Source organism: Tachypleus tridentatus, chromosome 1 (genome assembly GCF_004210375.1).
Source record: "Tachypleus tridentatus isolate NWPU-2018 chromosome 1, ASM421037v1, whole genome shotgun sequence".
Lineage (NCBI taxonomy): Eukaryota > Metazoa > Arthropoda > Merostomata > Xiphosura > Limulidae > Tachypleus > Tachypleus tridentatus.
Window position 1 is genome coordinate 90,045,869 of NC_134825.1, and position 15,591 is coordinate 90,061,459.

Here is a 15,591-nt window from a genome sequence, read left to right on the forward strand (position 1 = left end):
AATAATGGTATCTGACCATCACTCTTATAACACGCCCACAGGGACTTTGATTTTGTTGCAGTGCAACACGAACCATGAATAATGGAACTTACATTTTGTCACACTGATTATTACACTTGACTTATATAAGTGATGAATAATGAACTTAGTTTGTCACACTGATTATTACACTTGACTTATATAAGTGATGAATAATGAACTTATATACACAATATATTTATTTTTTATGGCGAATCATTGCCTCTTGAATTAAAAACACTAACTTTACATTGTTTTAAGAAGTTTGTTTGTTTTTTAATTTCACGTAAAGCTAAACTAGGGCGATCTGCGCTAGCTATCCATAATTTAGCAGTGTAAGACTAGAGGTAAAACAGCTAGTCATCACCACCCACCGCCAACTCTTGGGCTACTCTTTTACCAACAAATAGTGAAATTGACCGTTACATAAAATGCCCCCACGGCTGAAATGGCAAGCATGTTTGGTGTGACGGGAATTCGAACATGCGATCATTAGATTACAAGTCGAGCGCTCTAACCATCTGGCCATGCCACGCTAAGTGAACTGTAATAGTTTGTTTTGTTTTTGAATTTCGCACGAAGCTACTCGAGGGCTATCTGTGCTAGCCGTCCCTAATTTAGCAGTGTAAGACTAGAGTCTTACAGCTAGTCATCACCACCCACCGCCAACTCTTGGGCTACTCTTTTACCAACGAATAGTGGGATTGACCGTCACATTATAACGCCCCCACGGCTGAAAGGGCGAGCATGTTTGGCGCGAAGGGGATGTGAACCCGCGACCCTCAGATTACTAGTCGCACGCCTTAACACGCTTGGCCATGCTGGGCCGAACTGTTATAGAGGAACGATAAACTCTTTTGTCTTCTGATATTCCACGTTGTTAGGGCTGATGAAAGGTTGCCTATACTGTGTATGTCGTGTCAGTCTCCCCATTGCGTTTACTTGGTTAAGGAGACACAATAACGCAACATCACCAAGTTCATTGTTATTTTGATCAAAGTCTCTTTCAGGAATAAGATATATTAACTACTTTAGAAAAACAAGACTGAAATTAAGCAATATGATGGTGTTTAAATGGGCACAGGTTGGCCTTGTGATATAGTTCTGGATGTTAGAGCTGGCGAACGAGGTTGGAATTCATGCAGTATCACAACAATTCCAGCACTTTAATCTGTGAGTCAGTCCTTTATCGAGAATGGTTATTGGTACAGTATTTGTTACTAACTGTCTGCCTTACCTCTGTAAATAGCGATTCAAATTAGTACTTAGCTTACTTATTTCCAAGAAGTACCCGTTCAGTAATGTTTAAAAAAATAATTTGTATTTCGTTCCAAGTTTTCACTATGTGAGATCCATTTCATCACCAAATAACTCTAAGAAATGGCATTTGTCAAAGGAGAAGCGTCTTTTCTAGTCAAATCATAAGACGAAGTCTAAGTTATGGAAAATGAAACATCATGTTTCTTATGACGAATAACAACATAAAGAAACATCCAAGGGGAAATTCAATAATATTTCTTGACTATAAGTCACTTTAGAAAATAGTTTACTTTATGACTTACACTGTTCGGTAGAAATCGAAGTTGCTTGAGCCCGAAATTAAATACAAGATGTTCATTTATTGAAAAGTCAGATTAGCGTTAGACATTTCACATCTTATACAAAGTTCCACCAATGAATAACCATTTGCTACCCCAATGTAGTGTATAAAAAATTACAAAATTATTTGATCCATCAATAATTTTCTTAACTAAAGTTGTAACGGTCAGGTATGGTGAACTCTTTAATTTCAGTTCTGTTAAACTTCTACGTAAAAGAAATTGTTTATGAAACTGTTGTTCAAATCATTCTTTGAAAATGTTCTTACTAAATTACAAATTACAAAAATCCATTGTAGTTTGATTAAATAAATACAAAATTGTTTTACTTTACTTTTTTTAAAGATCGCAATCGACACTAGAGTCTAGCAGTAAAACGTGTCAAAATACATTTATCATTGATGTTAAACTAATCAACATTACGTAGTAAAGTTTGAGGAATTAGTCTTCATTGGTACTCACAGAGCGGGAAGATTGTATAAAGATGCTACATACAGATATCATGCTTTCACAGATAGCCAGTGACAAAAAATTGACATAATTATCCAGAAATGCAATTTGGGTTTTTACATACAATTTTGTTATTGCTGATTGTTCAATTCTTCGTTATAAGTAGCCCGTCATAACCAGGTGGTTAAGGCACTCCACTCGTGAACAGCGGGTTCGAATCCTCGTCACGCCAAACAAATAATGAAAAGGTGAGACGTCGCATATTGCCTTTGCTGCCATCTACTAAGATTATCTACAACTAATCTGATTTAATCTATGTCGTATTATATATACAACCATAAAACAATGAAAGCTTTTGAAGAAAATCATAAAAGGACGATGCACTTAACCAATATTATTAACACATCTTTGTAACATCGGTACAATAGGATAATAAATTCATGTAAAAAACAGAATTTCGCATACGCCTTAGATCGTTCGAAAACTTCTTACAACATTAATATTTTTTAAATAATTTTAAAGCTCAAACCATAATTATCATAATATAAAACCATTTTGATACATCAACTTCATAATTATCATAATATAAAACCATTTTGACATATCAACTTCTTAATTATCATAATATAAAACCATTTTGACATATCAACTTCATAATTATCATAATATAAAACAATTTTGACATATCAACTTCATAATTAATGAAATTGTTTGTTTGTTTGTTTTGAATTTCGCACAAAGCGACTCGAGGGCTAACTGTGCTAGCCGTCCCTAATTTAACAGTGTAAGACTAGAGGGAAGGCAGCTAGTCATCACCACCCACCGCCAACTCTTGGGGTACTCTTTTACCAACGAATAGTGGGATTGATCGTGACATTATAACGTCCCCACGGCTGGGAGGGCGAGCATGTTTGGTGCGACGCGGGCGCGAACCCGCGACCCTCGGATTAGGAGTCGCACGCCTTACGCGCTTGGCAATTAATGAAATAATCCACTGTTTTAGTGACATTTGCTTTCACGTACAAATAGCTTTAACAATATAATGGAGTTTAATTTTTAGTAATCTATATAATAGACTAGAACTGAAGACATTCAGTTGCAGATAGTAAACACATAAAGAAATACAGATTATCTGCTATATAAAAGTGGAAACCTGTACGTCTGTTACGCCAATATCTCACTCGTTTTAGTACAGATCGACCCGTTACTTACATCGACAAGCAAGTATGTCTTTTTCTAAAAAAATCCAGCCAAATCTTTATAAAACGGAAAATGCTCTACTTTGGGTATGTAATTAGACTTGAGGGAAGGTAGGTGGAGATCGTGATGAGTAATAAAATCGAATTGCGTCTATGCATTCCCCACGCTTGTATTGTTATCTCACAAAAATTATAACGATTAGCTAAAATTTCCCATTGCGTTTGTTTGTCTGTCAAGGAGACTCACTGATGAATCACCAGGTTTTGTCCAGTTCAATCCCTCTACTACCATTCTATAATATCTACAGCTTCTTTAGCTGAGCCGGCATTTAAAACCAGGAAGAAGTCCAAACATAAGATTCCAAAATTTATAATAATACACTGCTTTTACGATCATAACTAATAATTTACAGAGTCATACAGTTGACCAAGTAGGAATATGTCTTTGATATTCAGTTTTTTTGTATGTTTCAACTCATAAGGATTTATTAAGAAGAACATTTGAATACAACTTAAAAATATGCAGAAATCAGGATGTTAATCAAGCGATACTTAATGATCAGACATAGCCCGGCATGGTCAGGTGGGTTAAGGCGTTCAACCCATAATCTGATGGTGACGAGTTCGAATCCCCGTTACACCAAACATGCTCGCTCTTTCAGCCGTGGGGGTGTTATAATGTTACAGTTAATTCCACTATTGGTTGGTAAAAGAGTAGCCCAAGAGTTGGCGGTGGGTAGTGATGACTAGCTGGCTTCTCTCTAGTCTTACACTGCTAAATAAGGGATGGCTAGTCCAGATAGCTCTTGAATAGCTTTGCGCGAAATTCCAAAACAAACAAAGTGATCAGATATACATAAACAAATATTGTTTTCGTGAAATACTAGAAATAGGACAGTCATTCACCACACACATATTTTTATTAAATTAATTTTTAGAAATCATGTTCATAAAATATTTATTTAGATATAATTTTGAGAAGAAATTTAATCATTATTTCCCGTCATATAACGGACATTCAGCCTGTTTCTAATACTGTCACAAGCCTTAAGTAACTAATGGCTGTTGGTTAAAATGTCACTCTTTGTAATTTCTTGAAAATTTATGCCTATAGAAAAGCTAATAAACCTGTCTCCTATTGTCAGCACTTTTGAGCTGGCCCGACATGGACAGGTGACTAAGGCACTTGACTCGTAATCTGAGGATGACGGGCACGAATCCCCGTCACACCAAACATGCTCGCCCTTTCAGCCGTGGAGGCGTTATAATGTGACGGTCAATCCCACTATTCGTCGGTGAAAGAGTAGTCCAAGAATTGTCGGTGGGTGGTGATGACTAGCTGCCTTCTCTCTAGTCTTACACTGCTAAATTAGGAACGATTAGCGGAGATAGCCCTCGTGTAGCTTTGCGCGAAAATCAAACCAAACCAAACCTTTGAACTACTAACCTGAGGAAAGGCAATCAGTTAAAGAACCTTACCACCCGCCATCCAAGCTAAGAAATTAACTGTCATATTTATAACACACCCACAGCTATAAAGTACGAACAATGTTTTGTGGTAACGCACGAATTAGAAGTCGGCTTGTCTGTTCCAACATCCAGAGCTCTACCTCAGGGTCAGAGCCCTACTCTTAAAATTTGAAACGTTTAAACAGAAACAAATCATACTTCATACATATACACATTTAAATTTGTGGGATTTCCATGATAATATTTTCACTACTTTTTTTTTTTTTTTTTTAGTTTTACTATTATTATTCTCAGGTGATAATATTTAATCAAAATCTAGTAATGACTTTTTAGACAATTCCCATCGGAAATGACCCGAGCTTTGCCCAATATTTAACTGCCGGGCTGTGTATCAAAAACACATAACTCTCTGCATATTAAGCATGTGGGTACGTTGTAAGAGTGACAATTATATCCCACTATTCGATTAGAGTATCCTGAAAATTGGTACTTGGTGTTGTTGACTAGCTGCCTTACTCCTAATCAATTGACAATTAGGGACGCAAATATCAGAAACAATCAAACATAATTATTTCACCTATAAATTATATACTGTTCGTTTTGTAGGCGGTCATTCTATAAATGGCCAATGAAAACTTATGCGCAGCGATATCAAGAGAAACGCAAGAATATCACGAATCAGTGTTGAACCGTTTGACTAAATAGTACTTTGCGCTATAGATGCAAACATTAATAGAATATTTGTAATTTGTTGAATTTTGTGGAAAGTTGCTCGAAGGCTAATTTTACTAGTTCTCTCTAAATTTGGAGTGAAAGAGTAGATGAACGGTAGCTAGTCAACACACTTACCGCCACCTATTGAGCTGCTTTGATCGAATAGTGGGATTTGATCTTCATCCACTGTCTCACGACATGAGCATGAATTTTTACTGCAAAGGGACGTGAACTTTGGACTCCCCAGTTCGCAGTCCAGCAAACTGGGCCCGTAGATGTGATGGATAACGAAATGATATACTTTTCGAGATTTCGAAGAAATCGTATTCTATATTTACTATCAAACTAAATTAAAATCAAGACTAAGATTAGGATAAGAAAACTCAGTAATACGATATTATGAATAATAGAAAAATAAAGTCAGGATAGGACAAAAAAGCAAAATGAACTCGCTGATTTAGTTGTTCTGGAGTTATTTGAATAAGGAAAGTTTATTCAACTAGTAATAGTAGATCTATGTCAGAAAGGCCACTTGTCTGCATTTGGAAGTCGTTGTCTGAGAAAAGGTGGTTTGCATTTTCACTGCATAATCGTATTGCTACTTTTAAGGTAATCCCCTTTCATGCATGGATTTTGACATTCAAACGGCGCGTAGTCTGGCACTTAAACGTATAAGCACAAAAAACCAAGCAACAAGGTTAGTATATGACGTCTTTAAACGCAAATAAATTTGTTAATCAAAAAGACGACTTAAAAAAAATCTAACTTTCAATAATAATTTTGAAGCCTTCCTATGCCAAACCGTCTACACTCGCAATGTATCACGCCACTTGAATGTTAAAATCCACGAACTCAAGGGGATTTCCTTCATAACCGGAAAATAACTTGTTCCTGCCTACATGCAGTTGTCTGAATTACGTTTTTGGTGTTGTTGTATTGTTTTTACGTTTAGTCCAAGAATCCGAAAACGTATGGGTAACTTCTAAAACAATTATAACATATTATTTTTAAAATTATTTCCATTGGAACTTTAAAATAAATCAGAAATACTCTTTAATTTCCAAAAATATTTATCTTGAAAAATAGAGCTGAAATGTACGTATACGTTTATTTAAACAGAAAGCTTTAGTGCTTAGAATTATAAAAACCGGGCACAGATCAATGTACAGCTTTGTACTTAAACAAAAACGATCTAGTCATCGTGTGATAAAGCATGCTTATTGTAATGCATTTAAAAAACAAATGTGTGAATATATATATATTCATATGATACTTAAAATCAAAACTGTCACCTTAAAATTCGTTAACTTGAAGATCGACAAACGTTTTTGAATGTAGGAAAAGCATTTTCAGAAACATACATGTGTATTGTCCTAATTGAGTGTTACTACATGTTTCATTATGTTATATGATATAAAAGTGTTGGAATATAATTTAAAACATCCACAATTTTGTCTTTTATATTTGAATTTAAAAATTAAATAGCAAATTAAGTTTGATTTTATTATTTTATCTGAAAATGATTTAAAATATGCGACCTAAAAAGTCATATGACAACTACAGCCGATCCAATGTTGCGGTGGAACAGCCTGTATAAGAACTACATAATATTGTTTGCGTTTCGTAGGTACTGTTATGTCACAGAAAATTCGTTGCTTTTGAGAAAGATAAACAAGTGCCCTTTCGGATACAAAATATTCACACACTCAGGAGATCGGAGATTCACAGTTTCTAAGACCGGGATATTCGTGCACCAAAACTATCCATAAAAAAGGCCTGCAATAAATCGTACCTCAGCGGTGGTAAACTAAGATGAGAGTCCATGAGCACAAATGTGAAGGTCAAAAGTTGTCTACGTGTCCTAGGAAACAATAAACAATACAATAAAGAAGAATCTTTGTCCATAAAAGCGACACGAGTTGATGCCATGACGTATCCATTCAACAATCGTATGCCTCGAACAACTGAAGAATGAAACTATTATTCATGCTATTTCATACGTAGACAAGTCAAGTTGGCGGATGCAAATGCGTATGGATTTATATGTAACGGATATTTTAAAACGAGAAATAAACAACCATTGCCCTCATACACTAGGTTTACTATGGAAAGCCAATTGAGAGGCGTGTGTGCTTTTGGTATTACAGCTTTATGATGGAGCCTTCTGCAATGGAAAATACGCTATAGATCTATTTTTAAGACAGACGGTCATTAGAGTATAACTAAAGTTGGTAACGTAGACTGTAAAGACGTTCTGAGGTTCTATAAAACGTTTTAGAGTAACGTACTTAATCTTTGTATATATGGGATTGTTTGACAGCATTATGTTTATTCACATTCAAAACCAAATTCTCAAAATTACAGTTCGTCATGATTTCACGATTTAAAGGTTTATCCCGTAAATGAAATAATATTATATTTTTACTCTTCTGAAAAAAACAAAAAACTTTTGAATAACAAAATTGTATTTGTTGTCAGATACAAAGCTACACAATTGGCTATTTGTTATTTGCCCACCGAAACCCAATGTTTATCGTTATAAGTTCAAAGGCTTACCCCTCAGCCATCAGGGGTTTTAATAACACACCATACAAAACAACAAACTCCGTGCCAGACTTACAATCAAATTGTGTAATAAATCTAAACATTTCTCGATGAGATTATGGAAGCATGTTTATTGAAGATTATAAACCTTCTTGTTTGTCGTTAAGCACAAAGCTACACAACAAGTTATCTGTGCTGCGCCCACCTAGAGAATCGAAACTCGATTTTAATATTACAAGGCTTCAGGCTCATCGCTGAGCCACTAGGGACGGATTATAAATAGTAATTTCATGAAAAAAAATGTATAAGATAAGACACAAAAAATTGCTTAATTACAAATATATATATCCAATTGTACCTCCAACATTCCGTAGATAAACTGAAAAAGTTTGCTATTTGTTATACTTTACACTAGACATTGCAGTTGTGTGTCCCGTATGGTTATGATGCTTCCCAGATCTCGAGATTCAGAAAAAAACTTGGAAGTTGAATCCCCTATCTGACATAATCCACATAAGTCTTTCAAATGCTTGTGAGAAATGAAACACTTACTAGTGAACCCTGTTCTGCATTATTTTTATTTCTGTTCTCCGATTAGTCAGCTATGAGCATACGGACTTACAACACGAAAATCTGGGGCTCGATTTTCCACAACATAATCAGCAAGGTAGCTCCATGTGTAGCTTTGAGTTAACATAAAAACAAGTAAACAAAATCTTTATTTCTATAACAATAAGTCCCTATGGTAGGTCAGTTGTAGGTTTACACATGTGCAATGCTGCAATTCAGGGTTCGATTCCCTGTTGTGAACAAGCAAATAGCCCAATTACGCTTTGCTCTAAAAAGAAACAAATATATCAATCAACAATGCCATTTATCGATTATTTTTATCACGTAAAACCATAAAAGTAAATAACGCACAAAATAAAAGAAAAATAAGTGAGGTTTTGAATTTCGCACAAAACTACACGAGGACTATCTCCGCTAGCCGTACTTAATTTTGCAGTGTAAGACTAGAAGGAATACAGCTAGTCATCACTACTCACCGCTAACTCTTGGGCTACTTTTTTACCAACGAATAGTGGGAATGACCGTCTATTATAACGCTCCCACGACCTATTCCACTTATTCCACCTGGCCATGCCGGGCCATAAAAATAAGTGAGAACTTTCGGAAGATACACCGACTGCAAAATGAGAAATTTTTCGTATGTTATCCCTTGCATTTAGAAAATCATAATGACTTCTTCATGATACCTAAACCTACACATGGCAAACATTAATTAGCGTCAGAGTTTTGGATATTGACTGGGACTCTTTTACAGTAGGTGTCTAGGACATAATCCACTTGTTTTAAAATAATATTTTCAAAACAAGTTAAACATATACAAACATTGTTTACTCTATAGGATGTCACAATTGTACCCAAAACTATAAATAACTTCATTTTCTTGACAGAACCCCACACTCGCTGATTCAGTTGCTTTACAATCTAGTTGGCAAAACGAATTATTTTTCTTTACTTTGTTTCTTATTGTACAATCTACGACAGTTGCATCCAGAACTTTCAATAATTGACTCCCTTTTGTCAAAGGATACACAGACGGTTTCAATTATCTTAGAACACCCTTTGATAACTTCACGTTTTCTTTCACTTACTACTTTTTTGACATATAAACTTTTCCGGAATATGCAAGTCTAAAGTAGCTTTGATTATTTAACAAATAGCCACAAAAGTTTAAAACTTTTATAGAATGATTCTTTTAACTGAAGTTATTGGTAGAAAATAAATCAATAAAATTAGACTAAAGCAACTGAAATTTAATGAGTGTTATTTGAGGAAAATGTTATATTAAAGAAGCTTGTAATTCTTCAAAAACACAAAATGTGGTACTGATATCACTCTTATCATGTGTTAGAAGTCATTTGTACAAATCAGTCGTATATGTAAAACAGTAATGTAGTTTAATCATTTCTTTCATGATTATTTTAATCTATCAAATGCACGTGAACTTTCAAGCCAGACAAGCAATGTTATAAGATAACATGTTAAGGAACACAAATATACACCAAAAAGACTCATCTTATCAAGTGTGTTACTGTTGATTCGTGAAGGAAACTTGTCATTCAACATCGAATTCACATAGTTATCTTTGACAGAGATGGTAATGATGCTGTTAAAACGCCGTAGTGAAGTAAATAACTGAACTTATTTGGAACTTGTCAAGTTAACTGGTTAATTCTTGCCTTAATTAAAAGCGCAAAGATAGCATGCAATTCGTACGATATGTTTACGATGTCAGAAATCAAAGTACCGTAGTTTATTTAGTGAAGAATTTTCCAGCAGTAGTGACTGTAATATTAATGCCAGTTTTACCAAGGTATGGTTAAGTGGGCAAAGTAAAGAACAAAGAAATTGTTTGTGGTTCATATTCATTCATAGAGTGTGATTCAGCATTTCTTTAACAACGTGACCTGATAATTGGGTTTTTGTAATCCTCCAGGAATAACACACAAAACACACATTATGCGTGAGGTATTTCATAATACCAGTTTTAAGAATATCACAATATCAGTTTAAAATGTACCACAATATCAGTTGAAGGTATGTCATAATGTTAAATGAGAGTGGTCAATAACTATTAATATGAAAAGATTAAACTTGTACATTTTTTACAATACTGCACATGAAAGTAACTTTATCGTTTCATAAATATAATAAAAATGACTAAAAAAAAAGTGTAACAATCTTAACAGCTAAATTAATGTATGTTAGCTGAGGTTTACCAAAATAATTTAATAAAAAAAACCCTAGAATACGAGTTAGCGACCTCTGTAGAACGTTTTTAATCCAAAGTTTCTTTCCATCATTGTGTTCTTAATTCCGAAGAAATAATATTGTGCCTAACATGAAAACGATTATATAAACAAAGGTGAAGTCAAGGTGAATTGATCTTATGATTAGATTTGTTTCGCCTATATTTTGGACTTATGAAAAAATATATAATGACTAAAACACTTAAAAGTATAAGTGTGACAATACTGAAACAAGAACTAATTGAAAATTATTAACGGATAATGCATTATTATCTGAAATTTAAAATTTAGGCGTAGCAAAGATTTGAAACATTCAAAAACATAATTTGTCTGAATCCTTCTGCCATATAGTACTTATCCCATAAATGCATATATGCAATAATTGTCTTCCCTATCATTTATCTCCTAGATCGTCTTCTTTAAACTGATTGTCTATATATTTTTAAAGGTGAAGAATTCACTTTTTTTTTTTCTAAACTGATATCTACTAAAGGTTAGAGTTAGAACTACTTCAATAATTGTAACTTATCTTACGTGCCTTCTCAGAATCAAAGTAATTAGGGTTAGCTGATTGACTAGAGGTCTGTTTGTTAATTTTTCTTCTCTGAACCAATGTCAGAGACCTCCCTAAATTTTAACACAATATTGCCAAAGCTTTTGTATTAAATCCATAAAATCTTCACAAACTAATATTTATTGTAAAAACATTCAATTTTTTTTAGCCTGCCTTTAAAATAATTAATACTAAATGCTTTGTCTTGTTTTCCCATCTTTTTCATTTTATTATAATTATTGTTGTATAAAACGTATGTAACCTTCCACGGATCTTTCGCGCTATTGTACGTCACTAGGGCTGTTGCGTTATATTCCTGTCACACCAAACATGCTCAGCCTTTCGGACATGGAGGCGTTATAATGTGACGGTCAATCCACTATTAGTTGGTAAAAGAGTAGCCCAAGACTTGACAGTGTGCGCTGTTGAATAGCTACCTTCTCTCTAGTCTACACTAAAGAGAACTAAGCACCTCTCACCCTAAATCAGGCGAATGGTTTTTAGATGTAAACATAGTATTAGTGTTATATGCGTTTTTACATTGGTATGTATAAAACTATTTGTGTAAACAAAGCTTTGTCAACGAACAAAAAGATGAGAAGTATACACCAGAAAACTCGATAAACCTTCGTAGTACATACATGGATATGGCTTGACAAAAACACTATTGTAACGCGCATGCAATGGCTGCATGATGTAATAATGAGTTATCCTATTTACTGGACCGATCCTACCTAAAAATTAATGTGAGCTTTATATAACAACATTCACGAACCGAACCAACAGTCAAAGAGGGAAGTAGAGATCCAGGACGTACCTTGATCTTCCCAGGTCACTTGACCATGAAATGACTGTCACTGTTTAAATAGTGCCTGACTTGGCCCGGCATAGCCTGATGGTTTGGGCGCTCGATTAGCAATCTGAAGGTCCCGTGTTTGAATTCCCGTCACAATGCTTGTTAGCCCTTTTAGCCGTGAGAGCGTTATAATGTGACGATAAATCCTACTATCTGCTGTTAAAAGAATAGCCAAAAAGTTGGCTGTGGATGCTACTGACTAGTTGTCTCCATTCTATTCTTTCACTATTAAATTAAGGATGGCTAGCGCAAATATTTCCCGTGTAGCTTTCTGCAAAATTAAAATCAAACCAAACCGGCTTCAACTGACAAACTGTAAGGATGAAGTCTACATAGCACCTAACCATCCCAGATCGTGATCAAAATTTGTCGTTTAGCATCACGTCATTTTTAATTACTTGGTAAGTGTTAACTTTGAAATTTGAGTCATGTGATCGAAGGTAGTCCAAACATGGTTTATATTTGCACCCGAGGGAATATTTACTAGGTTTCATGGAAAACTCCGAGTGATTTTTCAAGTGCTGTGACTATTGCCTCACCTACAAACCTATTTATATGTCACTGGGCACAAATTCATTACTCCAAAATATTTAAAACATTACTTTTGTCAAAAATGTTACGAACTTAAATATTCGAAGTGATTTGTATAAAACACCTTCTAAGGTTCACAATAAACAAATGTAGTTACACAAAATGTTTTACAACTATAAAATTTGTAACTGCCGTTACAATATTCACGAAAACCCCAATTACTTCTATAAGAATTGCATTACTTTTATGGTGCGAGGTTTGTAATTCAATTACTGAAAACCAGACTGAGTCGTAAACTTGTCTGTATGACGATAAGTCTAAAAGGTATAATGTCATTCTTTAGGAAGTAATAATGATTGAGCTTCCATACAGCAGATACGTTTTTGTACTACGGCATATACCATACTATAACATCTTAACATCTCTTTTTCACTGCTTCCTTGTAACAACTGTTATTGTTGTAATTGAAGAGAAGTAAGAAACAAGTATCTGTGAATTATGGCTAACGTACATCAGAACTACAGTTTTATGCTGACGTTTAGAGCAAGTATAGTCTAATAATCAAACTATAGAATTATAAGGTATACCTTCTAAGTTGATATTAAGTACAAGATTGCATCATGGTAACAATGCTAATGGTGTTTATCGTATCCATTTTTACTGGCATTTCTCTAAATTTCAGAGTTCGTTAAGCCGGTTGGGTTACAAAATATTGAGTCGTAGTTAGAACGATGCTTCTACCATGATTTTTAAAATAGTTTTATAATTTAACAGCATAATAAGATTACAAAATCTTTTATATAGTACCATATCTAATATTTTTAATGTGGTAGATAAGATTATGCCGGTACTCAGTCCCGCCTCCAAAATCAGTTGGTTGTGTGCTGGCACGTACTGTTTGATGTTCATAATGTTAATAAAGTTGTTGTCTATTTAAGTAAATATTTTCCAAGTAATTATTGTAATCTTTATGTCACAACATTTATTGTAATCTTTATTCTTCAACACTTATCTGTTTTTATTCATAATTTAGATCGTAATGTTTTTATGGGCCATCAAAGTATATATTACTTTAAAGCTCTTTACCTTGTTAGGTCTTACGGTTTATACTGAAGGATTCCATTGTTTGATTCATTTTTGAGGCGACATCTTACAGAGGCATCAAACTATACGTTACTTTGAAGTTTGTTGTCTTCTTACCATGCTTTCTACAGGTGTCACATTAGTAGGAAAATTTATTTATCTAGTTTAATTGACATTTCATATTTTGAAAATATATGTAGGTTTGCCAGTATCTAAAAGTATGCTCAATGTCTTATGAAAACTTTGGGTCTTTGTGAATAGGAAATAAAATACTTTTCTTGTTGTTGTGGTGCGGCTGATGCGTCCCTCAAACTGTTAGCCGAGCAATTATAGACAGACTTTTATCAGTTTCTGATATAAAGAATTACGTCACTCAACTATTTACGGAGCAAACGCAGCAAGCATCTTTACCAATTGCCTGGATACCACTCCACAGCAAGGTGAAAATGTGCCAGTCGTGTAGCACATAATGAAGCTTGGGGCAGTAATATTGTAAAATATGCTCTAGTTGTAACATATTACCAAAGGGTTAGGAGTAGAGGCGTGAATAAGATATACAAAGATGCTCTTTTGACCCTTTTCAGGGAGTTGTCGGGAAAGTTTGGCATTCCAGAGGAAACTATTTATTTTAAAGCGTTCCCGACAGAACAATATTTCGTAGTTACGTAAAACGATTGAACAATGGAACTATGGAACCCTAGTGTATGATGAGTGGTTTGTTTACTTTACCATTACAGTTCCTCTATAATGAGACTCCTATTGTTATTTTGTTACATTAGCATAAATATATATGTTTTAAATCAAAGAAATATATAATACTTTGTTACTCTGAAATATACTGTAACCTGTATTAGATATTGCTGGACAAAGCGATGACCACCTTGGGAGAGGTCCCATGTTTGAAGAATAGCATCTTCATGACGAAAAGATGCAGCATAATGTTTCTTAATGCATTCTTCATATTTTATATCCACTTACAATCATAGACTCAAATATAACACTGCGACAATAATAAATTGATTTTCACATATCAGTTAAAACACAAAAAATGATTGACTTTCTTGGAAATTGGTTGTTAAAACGTACTATATTAATACATTGAGCTTAAAAATTTTATTGTTTTATTTTTTTGGCTGTGTTTAATGTTCATGTATTGTTTCCTTCTATCATTTAGTTTATCTACGCATGTTTGTTGCATTAAAACGCTAACTTATTTCTATTTTAAGTAGTTACAGAATGATATAGTTACTGCTATTTGTCACTCGATACCATTATTAACAGGGAAATATAATGTCTGAATTTTATTTTTACTATACTTGTTTTTTGGAATTACGTTTTTCTTTCTGGTTCTTTTTCCTGCTTCCATATTTTTAATTAATGTTTATGATAACATGTTTATTAATATTAGTGTGAAGTTCTAGTGAGGCACTTGTTTATTAATTATATTTTGGTAAGTGTTTAATTTATTTCTAAGTGTTGTTATTGTTGATTTTTTTTTATTGTTGAGCCCTGATTGTAGCGGCTTGTCCTTTGTAGACCGTTACATACACTATATTCTCTATCGGAAATATTTTTCTTGAACTGAATTCAAGCGACGAATAACTAATATTTTAAAAACGTAGAATATTTGTTCAGTACCAAAGGTTGTATAAAATTAACGAAATTCTCAAGAAACCTTCGCCCAGAAATTTGTTATAGGCTATACTCACTCTAGCATATAAATAATTATTAATTTTTATCAGTTTTATGTAACGTCGTT

General features: G+C 34.0%; 1 protein-coding gene and 1 long non-coding RNA gene across 3 annotated transcripts in view; one reads left to right on the forward strand and one right to left on the reverse strand.

Annotated features, from left to right (window-relative positions):
* Positions 1-15,591, forward strand: part of LOC143255310 (uncharacterized) — a 153,362-nt gene that overhangs the window by 137,549 nt on the left and 222 nt on the right. The window lies entirely within an intron of this gene.
* Positions 1-15,591, reverse strand: part of LOC143255295 (uncharacterized) — a 33,588-nt gene that overhangs the window by 17,728 nt on the left and 269 nt on the right. The window lies entirely within an intron of this gene.